Source organism: Herpailurus yagouaroundi, unplaced genomic scaffold (assembly GCF_014898765.1).
Source record: "Herpailurus yagouaroundi ecotype Mexico unplaced genomic scaffold, PumYag 192, whole genome shotgun sequence".
Lineage (NCBI taxonomy): Eukaryota > Metazoa > Chordata > Mammalia > Carnivora > Felidae > Herpailurus > Herpailurus yagouaroundi.
Window position 1 is genome coordinate 22,322,456 of NW_024412423.1, and position 16,789 is coordinate 22,339,244.

The 16,789-nt window shown below is 40.2% G+C and overlaps 1 protein-coding gene across 4 annotated transcripts in view; it reads right to left on the reverse strand.

Annotated features, from left to right (window-relative positions):
• MACROH2A1 (macroH2A.1 histone) overlaps positions 1–16,789 on the reverse strand; it is a 79,139-nt gene that overhangs the window by 28,903 nt on the left and 33,447 nt on the right. The gene's annotated exons all lie outside the window — the stretch shown is intronic.

Consider the following 16,789-nt stretch of genomic DNA (forward strand, 5'->3'; position numbering starts at 1 on the left):
CAATCTAAGTGTCCACAGAGAGATGAATGGGTAAAGAACTGTGGTATATATATACTGAAATATTCAGCCATAAAAAAAGAAGAAAATCCTGACAGGAAGCCCACAGAGCTCCAAAAACTATGAACCCAAAGAGACCCACACCAAGACACGTTATAATTAAAATGTCACAAGTTAAAGATTTTTGACAAGGAGAGAATCTTTTAAGTGGCAAGAGAAAAACAACTTGTTGTTTTCATACAAGGGAACCCCCATCCGACTATCAGATTTTCAGCAGAAATTTGTAGGCCAGAAGGGAGAAGCACAATATATTCCAAGTACTGAAAATTAAAACAACTTCCAACCAAGAATACTCTACCTGGCCAAGGTGTCCTTTGAAATTGAGAGAGAAATAAGTCTCCAGACAAGCAAAAGCTAAAGGAGTTCATCACCACTAAACTAGCCTTATAAGAAGTGTTTTTAGAAGGACTTCTTTAAGCTGAAAATAAAGGAGTGCTATTAGAAATAGGAAAATACATGAGAGTATAACTCTCACTAGTAAAGGTAAATCTATACTAAAGGTAGAGAATTAATCGCTTAGAAAGCTAATATGAATGTTAAGACACAAGAGTAGTAAAAATAACTGCGATAATTAGTTAAGGGATGCACAAGATTAAAACACATAAAGTGTGACATCAATAACATAAAATGTTGGGAGGGTAAAAATGTAGAGTTTGAGAATGTGTTCAAACTTATGTTATTAGCTTAAAATAAACTGTTATAGGTTGTTCTATAAACCTGTGTGTCCATGATAAACACAAAGCAAAAGCCTACAGTAAATGCACAAAAGATAAATCTATACCACTAAAAACACTCATCAAATCATAAAGGCAGAGAGCAAGAGAGGTAGAAAGGAACAGAAGAAATACAAAATAGCCAGAAAACAACATAATGGCAACAAGTACATACCTGTCAATAATTTCTTTTGAACTAAACTCTCCAACCAAAAGACAGGGAGGCTAAATGGATAAAAACACAAGACTGATCAGGGCACCTGGTTGCTCAGTCCGTTGAGCATCCTACTTAAGCATAGGTCATGATCTCGCGGTTTGTGGGTTCCAGCCCCGCCTCGGGCTCTGTGCTGACAGCTCAGAGCCTGGAGCCTGCTTCAGATTCTGTGTGTCTCCCTCTGTCTGCCCCTTCCCTGCTCACACACTCTCTCTCTCCCTCAAAAATAAACAAACATAAAAAAAAAAAAAAAAAACAAAACACAAGACTCATCTATATGGTGCCTCCAAGAGGCTTACTTCACAAGGACAAGACAGACTGAAAGTGAAATGATGCAAAAATATTTTTCATGTAACTAGAAACCAAAAGGAGGCTGGGGTACCTGTACATGTGTCAGGTAAAATATTCTTTAAAACAAAGACTACAAAAACAGATAATGAAGGCTATTACATAATGATAAATGTGTCAATCCCACCAGAAGATATTTGTATATATTTCATAAATTCCGTAAACATTTATGCACCCAATACAAGAGCACATAAATATATAAAGCAAACACTAAGAAACCTAAAGTCAGAAGTAGAAAGCAATACAATAATAATAGAGGACATTATACCTCCATTTTCATCAAGAGATAGATCAACCAGACAGAAAAATCAATGACACATTAGACCAGGTGGACTTAATAGATATATTCAGAACATTCCGTCCAAAAGTAACAGAATACACATTCCTCTCAAATGCACATAGAACATTCTGTGGTAAAGATCATGTTTTAGGACACAAAACACATCTTAATAGATTTGAGAAGACTGAAATTGTATGAATCATCTTTTCTGATCACAATGCCAAGAAACTAGAAGTCAATTACGAATAAAAAAAAACTGGAAGATTCAAATATGTGGAGATTAAACTACACACTACTCAACAACCAGCGGGTCAAGAAGAAATCAAAAGAGAAATAAAAAGATACCTTGAGACAAAGGGAAACGGAAATACAACATGCCAAACCTTACGAGATGCAACAAAAGCAGTTCTAAGAGGAAAAGTGTATAGCAACACAGGCTGCTTCGAAAAAACAAGAGAGGGGCACCCGGGTGGCTCAGTCGGTTAAGCGTCTGACTTTGGCTCAGGTCATGATCTCGTGGTTTGTGAGTTCGAGCCCCGCGTCGGGCTCTGTGCTGACAGCTTGGACCCCGGAGCCTGCTTCACATTATGTGTCTCCTTCTCTCTCTGCCCCTTCCCTGCTCATGCTCTGTCTCTGTCTCAAAAATAAATAAATAAAGTTTTTTTTTTTAAAAGAGAAAGCTCAAACAATATAACCTTATACCAAAAGAAACCAGAAAAAAGAAAAAGGAACAAATGAAGCCCAAAATTAGGAGAAAGAAGGAAATAATACAGATCAGTGCAGCAACACATAGACAAAAATAGAAAAGATAAATTAACCTAAGAGCTAGTCCTCTGAAAAGATAAACACAACTGACAAACCTTTGGCTAGACTAAGAAAAAACCCAGAGGAGTCAAATAAATAAATCAGAAATAAAAGAGATGTTACAACTGATACCACAGAAATACAAAGGATTTTAAGAGATGACTATGAACAATTATATGCCAAAAAAATTGGACAACCTAGAAGAAATGGACCAATTCCTAGAAACACACAGACTACCAACACTGAATCATGAACAAATAAAAATCTCAACAGTCCGATTACTAGTAAAGGTATATAGCATCAGTCATCGAAAACCTCACAACCAACCAACAGAAGTCCAGGACCAGGTTTCAATGGTTAATTCTAATAAACATTTAAAGAAGAATGAATACCAATCCTTCTAAAACTTCCAAGATATAAGAGGACATTTCCAAACTCATTTTATAAGGCCAGCACTACCCCGATACCAAAACCAGACAAAGATGCCATAAGAAAAGTAAATTACAAGCCAATATCCCTGATGAACACAGATGCAAGCCACTCAACAAAATACTAACAAATGAATTTGACAATGTGTTAAAAGGATCATATACCATGATCAAGTGGGATTTATTGTGGGGGATGTAAGGGTGGTTCAATATCCCACAAATCCATCAAAGTGATACACCACATTAACAAATGAAGGGTAAAAAAAACCCCACAAACCTATGATCACCTAAACAAATGCAGAACAAGCCTTTGACAAAATTCAACATCCATTTATGATAAAAAATCTCAACAAACTGGGTATAGAATGAACATACCTCAACATATTAAAAGCCATAAATGTCAAGCCCACAGCTAACTTCATATTCATTAGTGGAAAGCTGAAAGCTTTTCCTCTAAGATCACGAACAAGATGACAATACCCATTCTTGCCACTTTTATTCTAATATATATTAGAATATATATACATATATACATATACACACACACATACTATATATGTATGTATGTATATGTGTATACATATACTATACATATAGTGTATATGTATGTGTACATATATGTACACAGTATGTATGTATACATATATATATTATATACACGTATTTTATTCTAAAACTATATTAGAAGTCCTTGCCAGAGCAATTAGGCAAGGAAAAGAAAAGGCATCCAATTCAGAAAGAAGTAAAACTGTCTCTGTCTGCAAATAGCATGATATTATATATAGAAAACCCAAAAGACTCCATCAAAAACCTGTTAGAATAGAGGCACCTGGGTGGCTCAGTCAGTTAAGCATCTGACTTCGGTTCAGGTCATGATCTCACGGGTCGTGAGTTCGCGCCCCGCATCAGGTTCTGTGCTGACAGCTCAGAGCACAGAGCCTGCTTAAGATTCTGTGTGTGTGTGTCTCTCTCTCTCTTTGCCTCTCCCCTGCTCACACTCTGTCTCTCTCAAAAATAAGTATACATTAAAAAACTTAGAATAAATGGATTCAATAGTTTCACGATACCAGATTAATATACAGAAGTCTGTTGCATCTGTATATGCTAATAACAATGATCATAAAGAGAAATTAAGAAAATAATCCCATTTACAGTTGCATCAAAAAATAAAATATTTATAAATAAATTTAACCCAAAAGGCAAAAAACTATATCCTCAAAACTCTAGTATATTAATTAAAGAAATTGAACCAGACACAAATAAATGGAAAGATATTCTGTGCTCATGGAATGAAAGGATTAATATTGTTAAAATGTTAATACTACCCAAAGCAATCTACAGATTCAATGCTATCTGTATCAAAATTCCAATGGCATTTCTTATGGAAACAGAACAAACAATATTAAGATTTACATGAAATCACAAAAGACTCCAAAAGCCAAAGCCATCTTGACAAAGAAGAACAAAACAGAAGTCATCATGCTCCCTGACTTCAAATTATATTACAAAGCTATGAGATACAAGTGTAATCAAAACAGTATGGCATCAACACGAAAACTGACACACAGACCAGTGAAACAGAATGGAGAGCCCAGAAATAAACCCACATATACATTATGAATTTATGACATAAGAGCCAAGACTATACAACAGGGAAAGGGCAGTCACTGCAATTAAACAATGTTGGGAAAATAGGATAGCCACGTGCAAAAGGATGAAACTGTACCGCCATTTTACATAATACACAAAAATTAACTCAAAATGGATTAAAGACTAGAATGCAAGTCCAGAAACCAAGAAACTCCTAGAAAACAGATGGTAAGCTCATTGTTAATGCTCTTGGCAATGATGTTTAGTATATGATATCATAAGCAAAGGCAATGAAAGCAAAATAAAAAATGGGACTACACCAAACTAAAAAGATTCTGCAGAGCAAAGGAACCATCAACAAAATGAAAAGGCCACCTTCAGAGAAATTATTTGCAAATCATATACAGACAGGCCCTGACTTTGAATTTTTCTGCTTTCCAATGGTGCAAAAGCTATATGCATTCAGTAGAAAGTATACTTTTAATTTTAAATTTTGATTTTTTCCCCCAGGATAGCAATGTGCAGTACTATACTCTCTCGTGATATTGGACATCAACACGTAGCCACAGCACCCAGTCAGTCACACAGTCATGACGGTAAATGATTGACAGACTTACGCAAACATTCTGTACCCATAGAACCATTCTGTTTTTCACTTTCAGTACAGTATTCAATAAGTTACATGAAATATTCAACACTTTATTATAAAATAGGCTTTGGGTTAAATGATTTTGTCCAATTGTCGGCTAATAAGTGTTCTGAGCATGTTTACAGTAGGCTGGGCTAAAGCTATGATGTATGGTAATTATGTGTATTAAATGCACTTTCAACCTAATGATATTTTCAACTTACAATGGTTTCATCATGACACAACCCCATCATAAGTCAAAGAAAATCTGTATCTGATAAGGGGTTAATATCCTAAATATATAAAGAACTCATACAACTTAATAGCAAAAGAAAAAGAATTTTTTTTATTAAAAAGTGGTCAGAGACCTAACTGTGAGACCTGAAACCGTAAAGAGCCTCGAAGAGAACAGAGGCAGTAACTTCTTTGACATCAGCTGCAGCAACTTCTTTCCAGCTATGTCTCCTGAGGCAAGGGAAAGAAAGGCAAAAATAAACTGCTGGGACTGCATCAAAACAAAAAGCTTCTGTGCCGGGAAGGGAACAATCAACAAAACTAAAAGGCAATCTACAGAATGGGATATTTGTAAACGTCCTATCTCAAAAAGGATTAGTATCCAAAATATATAAAGAACTTATAAAACTCAACACCCCAAAATTAAAAATCCAATTAAAAACTAGGCAGAAGACACAAATAGACATTTTTCCAAAGAAAATATCCAGATGGCCAAAAGACACATGAAAAGCTGCTCATGATCACTCATCATCAGGGAAACACAAATCAAAACTACAATGACATAACCTTGCACCTGTCAGAATAGCTAAAATCAACAACACAAGAAACAACAGGTGTTGGAGAGGGTATGGAGAAAGGGAACCCTCTTGCTATATTGACTGGAATGCAAACTGGTGCAGCCACTGTGGAAAACAGTTTGGGGGTTCCTCAAAAAGTTAAAAATGGAACTACCCTATTATCCAAAAAACACAAAAATACTAATTTAAAGGGACACATGCACCCCGATATTTATAGCAGCATTATCTACAATAACCAAATTATGGAAACAGCCCAAGTATCCACTGATGAACGAATGAAGAAGATGTGGTATATGTTCACAGTGGAATGTTACTCAACCGTCAAAAACAATGAAATCTTGCCATTTGCAATGATGTGGAGGGAGCTAGAGAATGTTATGCTAAGCAAAATAAGTCAGAGAAAGACAGATACTGTATGATTTCACTCATCTGTGGAACTTAAGAAACGAAACAAATGAGCAAAGGGAAAAAAACAGAGAGGCAAACCAAGAGATAGTCTCTTAACCAAACTGATGGTTACCAGAGGGGGAACGGTGGGGGGGGGGGGGCCGGATGGACTAAATGGGCGATGGGGATTAAGGAGTGCTCGTGTCACGATGAGCACTGGGCATTGTATGCAAGTGTTAAATTACTAACTATTGCCCTGAAACTGATATTATTACACTGTATGTTAAATAACTGGAATTTAAGTAAAAAAAAGTGGTCAGAGAATCTGAATACACACTCTTCCAAAGAAGACATACAGACAGGCAACAAGTACGTGAAATGGTGCTCAACATAACTCATCACCAGATACATGCAAATCCAATCCACAGTGAGGTATCTATCGCCTCACACCTGTTAGGCTATTATCAAAAAGATAATAAATAGTTAAGTGCTGGTAAGGACATGGAGAAAGGGGAGTTCCTTGTGCACTGTGGTTGGAAATGTAAATTGGTGCAGCCACCATGGGAAACATTATGGAGGTTCCTCAGAAAATTAAATAGAACTACCATATGATCCAACAATTTTAACTTCTAAAGAAAACAAAACACCAACTCAAGAATATATGTGCACCTGCAGGGTTACTGCAGCATTATGTATAATAGTCAAGTAATGAAAATAACCTAAGTATCCATCAATGAAAACATGGCTAAAGACAATGTGAAAATTTGATAAAGATACTTATATATTATATATACTAACATATTTTATATCCTGATATATATGTCCTTACATATAATATGTCCTATTAGATATGTTATGTATCCTATTATACATTATCTCCTCATGTATTTTATATATACATATACACACACACATATACAAAATAGAGTGTTATCACTAAAAAAGAAGGATGTGACCTGGAGGGCATTATACTAAGTGAAATAAATCAAGACAGAGAAAGACAAGTAACTGTATGTTCTCACTTACGTGTGGAATCGCAAAAAAGAAAAAAAAATCCGAGTTTACAAATACAGAGAACAGACTGATGGTTGACACAGGTGGGGGGGGGGGGGGGTGAAATGGGTGAAGCTTGTCAAGAGGTACAGACTTCCAGTGATAAAAAAAACAAAGTCACGGGGATGTAATACACCGCACGGTGCCTATAGTTTTTAATACTGTACTGCATATTTGGAAGTTGCTAACAAAGCCAACTTGAGAAGTTCTCCTAAGAAAAAAAAACTTGATAATTACATATGGTGACAGATGTTAACTGGACTTACTGTAGTGATCATTTGCAATATATACAAATATCAAATCATCATGTTGTACACCTGATATTAATATGATATTAAATGCCAATTATATCTCAATAAAAAAAGAATTCATATCCATAATAAATATGTACTGTAAGGCATTTAAAAGAGATAGATAATCCACATTTTTAAAACTGCCTAAAACACTAGCACAAAAGGAACTATCCAAAGGGCCAAAATTTGTTTCAGCACATCCGAAAGCTAAATGGTCATGAAGACAATGCACAGCCATCAGACTGGCTAAAATTTAACTCTCAAAACAGCCTGCCTTGGCAAGAATGTAGAACTGGAATCCCCATTTGCTGCAATGGGAATGCTCACTTTCACCACCACTCGGGAAAACTATTTGGCACTCTCTACTAAAGCTGAACATATGAATACCCTATGATACCACAATTCCACTTAAAAGTATACTCCCAAGACAATACAACATGTGTGCACCAAAAGGCATGTACTTTCATAGCAGGAATATTGGTAGGAGCCTCAAATTGCAAGCAACTTAAATCTCTCAAGAGCAGAATGGATAACCACGTGGTGGTAAATTCCAACCATGCAACACACAGACTCAGTGCTGTATGCTACATACAATAACCTAAATGAATCAAACACAATGTTTTTTTTTTAATTTTTTTTTTTAATGTTTATTTTTGAAACAGAAACAGAGCATGAGTGGGGGAGGGGCAGAGAGAAAGGGAGACACAGAATCTGAAGCAGGCTCCAGGCACCCAGCTGTCAGCACAGAGCCTGACGCGGGGCTCGAACTCACAAACTGTGAAATCGTGACCTGAGCCGAAGTCAGTCGCTCAACCGACTGAGCCACCCAGGCGCCCCCATCAAACACAATGTTAAGACAAAAATAAAGAAAAAAAAATACACCCTAATGCAGTTAAATGTACTATGGAGATTAAAAAAGGTCCCTTACCTCGCTCAGATTCCACCTAAGTGTCTGTACCTAATTTTTTATTTATAGTTGTATATTTGTGGGAGAACTGGATGTCAGTGGTCAAAAGGCTCAAACTTTCAACTAGAGTTCCAGTCCAAAAGTATGACGTGGGAAGACCCTGACCCTCACCTCCACCATAGACACACCCAACCTCCAGCTACTGATAGAGCAATTCCTTCTGAAGAACTGAAGGCTGGCTGAACAGCTTTTGTCCAACAAAGATAAAGAGACCACACAGAAAATAACAGAAGGAAAGAGACACAGTGATGAAGGGAACCCCCCACCCGCTGCTGCGAAGTGCAGTAGGGAAGGAGATACTGAGGGACTGGGAGCAAATTTGTTAGCCTTGGGCACAGAAAAAAAAGCCTCGATTTAAAACAGCAGCTAGTAGGGATGCCTGGATGGCTCAGTTGGTTAAGAGTCCGACTTCGGCTCAAGTCATGATCTCATGGCTCATGACTCCGAGCCCTGCGTCAGGCTCTGTGCGTTGACAGTGTGGAGTCTGCTTGGGATTGTCTCTCTCTTCTCTCTCTGCCCCTCGCCCTCTGGTTCGTGCGTTCTCTCTCTCTCTCTCTCCCTCTCTCAAAATAAATACATAAACTTAAAAAAAAGAGTGGCTAGTATATAAAAGATCTAGATCCTCTGGCCCTCTTCTGCTCGTGCACATTCTTTCTCTCTCTCTCTCTCAAAAATAAATAAATATTGTAAAAAGAGCAGCTAGTGTATAAAAGATCCAGTGCTATAACTCCACCAAATGACAGGGAAGCTGCTGGAACTCTTTTCACGTCGGAGGGGCTGATGAGTGCCATGGTTTACATTTCCCCTATACCTTGGTATAATGGGTGGATGAGAGCAGGGTCCCAGGGCTCCAGATCCAATATCCTTGATGAACACAGATGAAAAATCCTCAACAAAGTATTAGCAAACTGCATTCAATGCAAGAATACATTAAAAGGATCATTCACCATAATCAAGTGGGATTTTTAGTCTAAGGATGCAGGATGGTTCGGTATTAGCAAATTAATCAACATGATGTACCACCACCAACACAATAAAAGATAAAAATCACATGATCATCTCAACAGATACAGAAAAAGCATGTGACACAATTCAACATCCATTCATGATAAAAACTCTCAATAAAGTAGGTTTAGAGGGAATATACTTCAACATAACAAAGGCCATATATGAAAAACAGCAAACATCATACACCCACTGGTGAAAACGTGAGAGCTTTTCCTCTATCAGGAACAAGACAAGGATGCCCACTCTCACCATTTTTATTCAACATAGTACTGGAAGTCCTAGCCCCAGCAATCAAAAAAGAAAAACAAAAATAAAAGGGATGCAAATTGATAAAGAAGTTAAAGGGTCACTCTATGCAGATGATGTGATACCATACATAGAAAACCCTAAAGACTCCATCAAAAAGCTACCAGAAGTAATCCATGAATTCAGTATAGTTGCAGGATATAAAGTTAATACACAGTAATTGGTGTGTATACACTAAAAATGAAAGAGCAGAAAGAGAAATTAAGAAAACAATCCCATTTACAATTGCACAAAAAAGAATAAAATACCTAGGAGTACACTTAACCCAGGCAGTCAAAGACCAGTGCCCTGAAAACTATCAAGAAATTGAAGACAACACAAACAAATGAAAAGATATTCCACCCGCACGGAATGGAATAATATTGTTAATATGTCCATACTACCCAAAGTAATCTACAGACTCAACACAATCCCTACCACATTTTTCACAAAAGTAGAACAAGTAAAACCAACATTTGTATACAACCACAAAAGACCCCAAACAGCCGAAGCAATCTTGAGAAAGAAGAACAAAACTGGAGATATCACAGTCACAGATTTCAAGATACACTCCAAAAGCTGTAGCAATCAAAACAGTACGGTACTGACACAAAAACAGACACACAGATCAACGGAACAGAATCGAGAAATAAACCCATGCTTATATGGTCAATTAATCTACAACAAAGGCAAGAATATACAATGGGAAAAGACAGTCTCTTCAACAAAGGGTGGGGGGAAACTGGACAGCTACATGCAGAAGAAAAATACTGAACCACTTTCTCATACCACACACAAAAATAAGCTCAAAAGGGATTAAAGACCCAAATGTGAGACAATAAGCCATAAAAACAGAAGAAAACATAGGCAGTAATTTCTCTGATATTGGCCTTAGCAACATTTATGTAGATATGTCTCCCCACGCAACGGAAACAAAAGCAAAAGTAAACTATTGGGACTACATCAAACTAAAAAGCTTCCGCACAGCTAAGGAAACCATCAAGAAAATGAAAACGGTGGTGGTGAGGGGGGTGCTCCTGGGTGGCTCAGTCAGTTAAGCATCCGACTTCAGCTCAGGTCATGATCTCACAGTTTCTTGGAGCTGGAGCTGGCTTCAGATACTGTGTCTCCCTCTGTCTCTCTCTGTCCCGCCCCTGCTCGTGCTCTGTCTCTCTGTCTCTCTCAAAAATAAATATTAAAAAAATAAGAAAATGAAAAGGCAGCCTACGAAATAGCAAATGATATTTGCCATGATATACCTAATAAGGTATAATATCTAAAATATATAAAGAACTTATACAACTCAACACCAAAATAAGAGTCGAATAAAATACAGGCAGAGAGAGGCACCTGGGTGGCTCAGTCAGTTAAGCATCCAATTTCAACTCAGGTCATGATCTCACGGTTTGTGAGTTCGAGCCCCATATCGGGCTCTGTGCTGACGGCTCAGAGCCTGGAGCCTGTTTCACTCACGCTCTGTCTTTCCCTCTGAAATTAAAACATTAAAACATTAAAAAAAAAAAGTCTGAGAACATGAATAGACATTTTTCCAAAGAGGACATACAGATGGCTAACAGATACATAAAAAGATGCTCAACATCATCAATCGTCAGGGAAAACGCAAAGCAAAACCACAATGAGGTATCACTTCACACCTATGAAAATAGCTAAAATCAAAAGGACAAGAAATAACAACTGTGGGCGAAAATATGGAGAAAAAAGAAGCCCTGGTGGGATTACAGAATGGTGCAGCCACTATGCAAAACAAGAAAATACAGTTGCCATGTGATCCAACAATTCCACTACTGGCTATTGACCCAAAGAAAACGAAAACACTAATTTGACAAGAGACCCGCACCCCTATGTTTACTGCAGTATTATTCGCAATAATGAGTAGAGAGAAGCAGCCCAAGTGAGTATCAATAGATGAATGGATAAAGAAGTGGCACATACACATTTAATACACATTCACATACAAAAGAATATTAGTCATATCAAAGAATGAGATCTTGCCATTCGCAACAATATAGACGGACCTAGAGAGCGTTATGCTAAGTGAGATAAGTCAGAGAAAGATAAATACCAAGATTTCACTTACTTGCGCAATCTAAAAAGCAAAAGAGTTAAGTAAACAAAAAGCAGAAACAGAATTATAAATACAGAGAACTCGTGGTTGCCAGAGGGGAGGGGGTTGGATGGGAAGGGCAAAATGGGTGCAGGGCAGTAGTAGGTGCAGGCTTCCAGTTATGGAGGGAAGAAGTCACACGAATAAAAGGTCCAGCATGGAGGATAAAATCATTGCTACCGTAACGATGCTGCACAGTGACAGATGACAGCTACACGTGCAGCAAACGCAGTAAAAACATCCAGAGAAGACCCATCACTGTGTTGAGGGCCCAAAACTAATTTAACATTGTAGGGCAACTACACTGCTTTTTTAAAATACTCCCCCAAAAGGTACAGACTTCCAGCAAGGAGTTAAGTACAGGGGATGTAAGGTGCAGCTGGACAACCATAGTTAACACTGCTGTATGGCATATGTGAAAGTTGTTGACAGTCAGTCCTAAGGGTTCTCAGCATAAAGAAAAACACTTTTTTTTGTATCTCTATGAGACAAGGGAGGTCATCTAAACTTAGTGTGATAATCACTTCATGATGTATTTAAGTGAGGTCCTTATGCTGTATACTTGAATACGTGTAGTGCTGCATGCCAAGCACAGCTCAATAAAACTGGAAAACAGTGCAATAGAGAACGAGAGGGGGAAATTGTAAGCAGGGTATATATTGCAAAGGCACAAATATATTCACGATGAGCCCAGAATGTGGTATTAAAAAAACTTTTTAAGCTGTTGCCCCACTCACCTACAACAGAAGGCGTTCAGCCCTCCACCAACAGAACAGAGGGGCTTCTGCCAAGGAAAAGTAAGTGGTCCACGGTCAAAGGTCATACAAGTGACACTATGTTTGGGCTCTGAAATTCTGCATTTCATTTCTAGTTCTACTAGTGATGTAACCTTGAGAAAACTGCTGGACTTCCCTCTGCCTTCAATTCCTTGTGGGGAAAAGGAGTCTAAGGTGAGAGAACTCGTGATAAGCCACTGGCCTTGATAGAAGGCCACCAAACCCTGTCTGTATAGGACGGGCCTTTCCTCCCCGGTTCTCTCCAGCCTCTCTACCTGGCAAATGGCTGTCTCTTCCGCGCAAGGTTCCCAGCCCAAGACAGGGTAGTCGCGCTCAGGTGCCTCGTGAGATATCACTACATTCAAATCATTAGTAATTGTTTCATGAACTTTTACATAAAGCCTGTAGTCAGGGACTATTTCCCTTCCCAGTCTCTCGGATTAAAATGCCATTTTCTTTTAAGAAATGGTGATAGTGGTAGATTCTTTTCAGATCCTGGCCCGAAGGGGAAACGCTAGCAAGCAATACTCTTTGTCAATCTCTGAAATGTTGATTTTGGAGAATTTTGTATTGTTCTACAAATCTCAAAGCCCCCATGCATTGTACCTGCACCCTGTTTTGTTCTCAACGGCACAAATCCTCTTCAGAGTCAGTGGCCTTTTTAAGAACATATAGGACTGAGTGTCCAAAATGCCTTATGTGAAATCATCAATCCAGGATTCCCTATGCACATTCTCTTTCACCCTGATGTCTGACCTGCTAGAAAGCTCATTAAAAGGCCAGCAAAATTGGCCTCTTAATTGCAAGGATGGCGGCTTCTCGAAAGAACCAATCTCTTTCTTTGGCATCCCTAACCCGAACACTCACCACTCAATTTTCAGTTTCAATATTTATTTCTCAAAAAAGAAACAGGTGCTCTCCCAAAATCACCTCGGGCTTTCTGCCAGGCAGTGAGGAGCAAGCCTATCTTCATGATCCAGAGGGTGATTTCCACACGGGGGTGGAGTTCAGTTAGGGTGGTAGTGCGGATTTAGGTTTAAATAATCCTATGTGAGACTGAATCACTGTATTGTGCAGCTGAAACTAATATGACGCTGTAGGTTAACTAACTGGAATTTGAAGAAAAACTTAAGGAAAAAATAAGAAAAATCCTAGATGAGAGCACTTTTTATACAGATTTTTGGCAACAACTATCTATCTTCTTGGAGATCTCGTAAAGACTATCCTATGGCTCTCGGTAAACATTCTGACAAGGGGTGTTAACCTGGAAGATTTAAGCATAAACGGTTTCCTTTGAATCTTCAGCATTTTATGCCCTTGAAAACCTTATCTTGGGAAGGATTCCTAGGCTTCTCCAACTGCCAAAGGTGTGCATGTTATGGAAATGTTGGAACCTCACATGCCAAGTCCTGTTGCGTTCTCCCTGGGAGGGGGACAGGCACACTTACTTGCTGGTCGTCTGCCAGTCACCTCTCCTACCAGTCACCTGAGGGCCCAGACACCTTACCCTCTCAGGTCTCTGTTCAAGGGTCACCTTACCAAAGAAGCTTCACCTGTGTGAAGTCACACCGCTCGTGCTGTCACTGCTGTATTTTTGTCACCGCACCCGCCTGTACCCACAGCCCTTCTGGAATGACTCTGCCTCTCCTTGCTAGACCAGAGCAGAGCTCACCGAGCACCAGGGGAGGGCAAGGGCCTTTGTTCACTGCTGTGCCCTCACTCCCAAGAGTAATAATGGGCACGTGCAGGCTGGGTGAATACTGATTGAACGAACGCATCTTCTTTCGACAATTTTGGCGCTGAATGTTAAAAGAACAAGGCAGATTTTGGAATTTCTTAATGGCACAAAATGTTCTCGATGTGACCAAGAGCCATCGGAAAACGGTCTGCTTCAGCAAGTTCACACTGGGGACTTTATCCTACGTGTGCGTGGGCACACACACCCATCAACCATCATGGTCACTGTGGCACTGTCTGTCGGAACGCTCGGGACAGCTGAAGGTTCATCCACAGAGACGTGGTTAACACGGTACTGCACACTGTAGAGGCCACTCACACCACATCATGAAATAGAAAGAACCAGTCGTATAGTCAGAGCTGTAGAACAAGTCAGTAACAGCAGCACCCAACCCGTGTGCTGCACACCCTTCCCGTCCTTCTCCACAAAGCCAGTGAGCAGGCGCCCTGAAGCCCCACCCTGCGAAAGCACTGGGTAACAGGACTTATTTATATCCAAAGGCAGGTATGACGAGGAGCCTGTATGGGCCTATACGCTTTTCCATGCGTAGACTTTCTGAAAGGCCCGTAAAAATTCACTGCAGAGACTGCTCTGGGGAGGAGTGAGGGGCCGTGGCGAGAGGGGGACTTCTTACAGCACTCTCTTTCATACCACCCCAACTCTGACACCTATTACCTCGTCAGAAACATGATGCAAATAGGCACAGTCATTGAAGCATAAGGCTGGATTGCACCCCTTCATTTCATGGGAGGGGGTAAACTGAGGCACAGACTTGGCTGAGGCCACCCAAGTAGGAAGGAGGAGACCTAAGGCACCACCAGGGCCCCGGACTCCTGGCTGCGGTGGGTTTTGGCACCTTCTCCAACCGGTTCCACAATAGCTGACTCAGCTGTCACAACTGGAGACTCTCAAAACCCTCCAATTACATAGAACTGGGGGGAAAATTATGATTTGGAATTCACGTGTTGACACTTGAAAAATACCAACTCCCTTTTACTCCAAGTGCTTTAGCATGTTAGGAAGGCTTTCTCTGCATGTCTCTGGAAAGGTTATTTTCAGAACATTCCACTTAAACCTGGAGATGCAGGTTTTCTGCTGTTTCTGGGAGCTGACACCACAATTTACATTAAACAAATGTTTTGAAAATTAGCTGTTCACGGTTCCAATTTCAGCTTCCCCCAGGGTTTAATGTTAGCCAAATACTGGTACAGTAAGCAGACAATGTGTTTTATTGTGTGGAAGAAAAACAGACCACCATAACAGACTTCCTGCTTTTGTAATCAAGGGAAAAGCTGAATGTTCGAGTGATTATTGGCATATGGTTATTAGAAACACTGAGTTCCAAATATAGCTACTAGGAGCTGAACACACACACACACACACACACACACACACACACCCTTCATTTGAAGTCCAAAAAGAAAGACACAGCATTCTTAGTGTTCGCTTAAGTGGGAAGGCAGAAAGTCATCAGGCAGGAACTAACAGGGGAAGTAGTGGGGTGACAGGAGCGGGGTTCAGCCCAGGGTTGCCCGAGACACAGAATCAGAGAGGCTGCTCAGACGCCAACCAGCAGTGGGCCTGCATTAACAAGGGCCATGGCTAGGGCCACAGCCAGAAGAAGGCTCAGCCAAGCACTAAGGGCACCAGCTCCCTGAGGCCCATGTTCAAGAGATGATGGACCTGGCATCTTGATCCTCAAACATTTAGAAAGGCTTGCCCATGCACCTTTCCCCTGCCTTCCCTGCCCCACTATTCCCAGCAAATGCAAATGCTAGAACGGTTCAATATGCTAATTTTACAGTTGGTGAGCATGAGTAAGAGAGCATTCTGCGACATCCTCGCCTGGTCCTGAGCCTCCCCCGGGACTAGGTGGAGCACAAGCGCCTGGCAAGAACCTACAGGACACTCCTCAGGAACAGGTTTCTCTCTCACAGAGCTGGGAGTGATTCTCAGGTGGGGTGGGATAGAGCAAGGTGGTGTCCTGGTGGCAAGAGGAATTCAGATTTTGTTTTCAGGAAATCATGTGTCCGCGCCCAGAAGGGTGTACAAGAACTTCAACCACCAAAGGCCAGCGAACAGCGTAGACACAAACTTGGGAGCCTGGGGCCTGCTCTGTGGACTGGCTCAGAGGAGAGGATGTGCCGGGAGTGTGGCCCCGAGCCTAGCCCCGGGTCAGTGCTGCTGCAGTCTGTCCTGGGAGGGGTCCTCACCACCTCATCAGGTAAGAGGCTTGGGTTTTGCTCGGAAGAATGTGCTGACACTGCATCTGACCCACAAGGC